The sequence below is a fragment of the Panulirus ornatus genome, chromosome 70 (assembly GCF_036320965.1).
Source record: "Panulirus ornatus isolate Po-2019 chromosome 70, ASM3632096v1, whole genome shotgun sequence".
In the NCBI taxonomy this organism is placed as follows: domain Eukaryota; kingdom Metazoa; phylum Arthropoda; class Malacostraca; order Decapoda; family Palinuridae; genus Panulirus; species Panulirus ornatus.
The window spans coordinates 8791226-8793768 of NC_092293.1; the positions used below are offsets into that span (position 1 = coordinate 8791226).

The following is a 2543-nucleotide window of genomic DNA, read 5'->3' on the forward strand; positions in this document are numbered from 1 at the left end:
AAGCTAAAGTTCATCAAATGACAAAGAATATATATCTTATTAATATCATAAAACCAAGTATGTTGCACAAATTCTTCAAATCATCAAAAGTAATAAAAGAAGAAGCCATCCGTAGGTAACTTGTTACTCCCGGCATAAACACTTATAGGCGGAATCCGGTAACACCTCTTGAATAGCATGTGGAAGACAGAGTAGAGTGGCTAGGCTCAGAAGCATGTTCTCCACTTCAAGTGACTAATGATATGTTAAGACAACACAAACCACATACATCCATTGTGAGGATGGAATCAGGGATGAAACATCTATAACTAGAAAGGTTAAAGATACAAAGATGGTGAAATACCTTTACCCGGGATCAGTAGCACCTGTGGTAATGGACACACCTTTGTAATGCTTGATCACTTACAACTGATCAACTTTAATACGAAAGTCTTAGGTATTGTCCCTCAGGAAAACTTTTTATAAATATTTATAAAACACATATATATGTTAGATATACACTATCTCTAGAATATATCTTTACCTGGGACGTGTAACACTTGTGTGGATAGACACAACTTTGTAATGCATGATCCATTACACGAAATGAACTTCACTAACGAAGAGTTATACAACGCGTCGTTGGAGAACATTAATCAAATACCTATACAGAATTTTTATGTTAGATAAAAGACATTCTTGGTAGTAAACATAAGAAACGATGACGAAAGAAAAGATGAAATACTCCTGCCTTAAACTAGCTCTTTTTTCGTTTTTTTTTTCAGATACCCAGAGGAAAATATATTTTGTGGTTTGTTTATATATATGGTTATGTTTTTCACAATTTTTTGATATCTAATCTTTTAGGATTCAAGCTTAAAGATCTTGTTTCTGAACAACCATTATAATGCAACACATTACATATTCATCATAAACAAATTATTTATCAAAATAACCATTATGTTTGTACCAGAGTCTTTAAGTCCTCAATCACGTTTGGTAATATATAAGAAATTTTTCCGCCACTGACAAGTGGCTCCGTGGTGTAGTGGTTAACACATCTGTCTCGTAAACAGTTGGTCCGGGTTCGATTCCCGGCGGGGCCTTTGTTTTCAGTATTTTTTGTGATCGTAAATACTCGTAGGTAGTCTCTCTCTCTCTCTCTCTCTCTCTCTCTCTCTCTCTCTCTCTCTGTCTGTCTGTCTGTCTGTCTCTCTCTCTCTCTCTCTCTCTCTCTCTCTCTCTCTCTCTCTCTCTCTCTCTCTCTCTCTCTCTCTCTCTCTCTCTCTCTCTCTCAGCCAAGAGGCAAGTTGATATGTGCTGGGTGGGTGGGTGGGTGGGTGTGTGGGGTGCAGAGTGGCTCGCCGTCATATGGCAAGAACTTCATCGCTCTCACTCAGTCATGCAATCTACGTTCATAGTGGCTGGCTGGAGAGAGAGAGAGAGAGAGAGAGAGAGAGAGAGAGAGAGAGAGAGAGAGAGAGAGAGAGAGAGAGAGAGGAGTTCTGGCTTAAGAGTTCATCTAACGAGATTTTGCCAAAGGCAGGGCAAGCGCGTAACGCTCTCCGCAGAGAAATATATTGTCACGAAGAAAAAGATCAAAGTGGTGGGAGTAAGGTGTTGTGATGTGTTATGTCTGGGAAGGAGAGGTTGTATGTTTGTGGAGTGAGAGCCAGCAGACAACGTCTGGGTGAGACAGGAAGGTAAGAAAGCTGCCTGAGTCAGAGGAGTGGTAATTAACAGCCACTAAAATGCCACGTGGTGCCTGGAAACTGTAGTGACGTAAGTGACATGGGGGCCTGCATGGGTCTGCTGGTGGTGGCGGGGTTGTCGTCAGAGACCAAATATAAATGTTGATGTTGCATGACATTAAGGTGAGGCTGTTGTGTGGTGTGGCGGGAAAGGTAGTATAATATTGGAAGCTGGTAATGTGGTATCGTACTCAGGCATGAAGCTCTGAAAGATCTGTGTGGCTGAACATGACGGCGCGACCTTCAGGTGTTATAATGGCCTGACCTTTGACCTGACCATTAAGGTTATACATGCATGTATGTACACACAACAAAAAAACTATAGCGCAGAGGGGGTCTGAAGACGTGTGTAATGATCACTGACCTACCTGTTGTACCATGCCGGCAGGGTTGGTATACGTGCCTGGAAGCCACAGGTTTCCAGAGTCCTATGCTAGACCCATGTAAGTTACGTGCCACAAGAGCGGCATTATATTATTAACAATAAAATTACATCATACAAGGCAGTACGAACCCCTACTTTTGAATTGGTGTGTGTAATATATCTGTGAGACACACACAGCTATATGCGGCAACCCCCGCATGTGGTAGCTGCAGCATACCTCAATGTGATGCCAGGTAAACACAATAGCTTCATATTGTATAGGTGTAATTTGGGAAGAATATGTTTTACTATTGATATTGTATTATTCTATAGCACATCTGGGTTCGTGGCAGTCCATAAAGGTTATCTTACACCGCCATTTCGTGTCCATGCAGGAAATGTAATGAGACATGCGATATATTTTTGAAACAATGAAACAGCGCGGGTAT

At 41.3% G+C, this 2543-nt stretch overlaps 1 non-coding gene across 1 annotated transcript; it reads left to right on the forward strand.

The window, feature by feature from the left end:
• The first annotated feature begins 1013 nt into the window (after positions 1-1013).
• TRNAT-CGU (transfer RNA threonine (anticodon CGU)) lies at positions 1014-1085 on the forward strand. Its single transcript has one exon. It is a non-coding gene; the product is annotated as a tRNA-Thr (tRNA).
• Positions 1086-2543: the final 1458 nt, after the last annotated feature.